This window comes from Octopus bimaculoides, chromosome 8, assembly GCF_001194135.2.
Source record: "Octopus bimaculoides isolate UCB-OBI-ISO-001 chromosome 8, ASM119413v2, whole genome shotgun sequence".
In the NCBI taxonomy this organism is placed as follows: domain Eukaryota; kingdom Metazoa; phylum Mollusca; class Cephalopoda; order Octopoda; family Octopodidae; genus Octopus; species Octopus bimaculoides.
The window spans coordinates 81,719,261-81,719,800 of NC_068988.1; positions in this window are offsets into that span (position 1 = coordinate 81,719,261).

Sequence of the window (540 nt, forward strand, 5' to 3'; positions counted from 1 at the left end):
CTTGCGTCTATAATACAAAGGATTATTAAAATTATCTTTGTAATACTGAATAATTATAATTAATACTGCATTCTCTTTTTTTTTTAATATCTGTTTTTTTTTTATACATTATTATATATTCATTTACTCTTTTACTTGTTTCAGTCATTTGACTGTGGCCATGCTGGAACACTGCCTCGAAGGGTTTTTAGTCAAACAAACTGACTTATTCTATTAGTCACTTTTGCTGAACCACTAAGTTACCAGGACATAAACACTCTAAAACCAGTTATCAAGTGATGATGGCGGGGACAAACAGATACAAAGACATACACATAGATATATATACATGTGGCTGTGTGGAGGCACAGGAGTGGCTGTGTGGTAAGTAGCTTGTTTACGAACTACATGGTTCTGGGTTGAGTCCCACTGCGTGGCAACTTGGGCAAGTGTCTTCTGCTATAGCCTCAGGCCGACCAAAGCCTTGTGAGTGGATTTAGTAGACGGAAACAGAAAGAAGCCTGTTGTGTGTGTGTGTGTGTGTGTGCGTGTGTGTGTGTG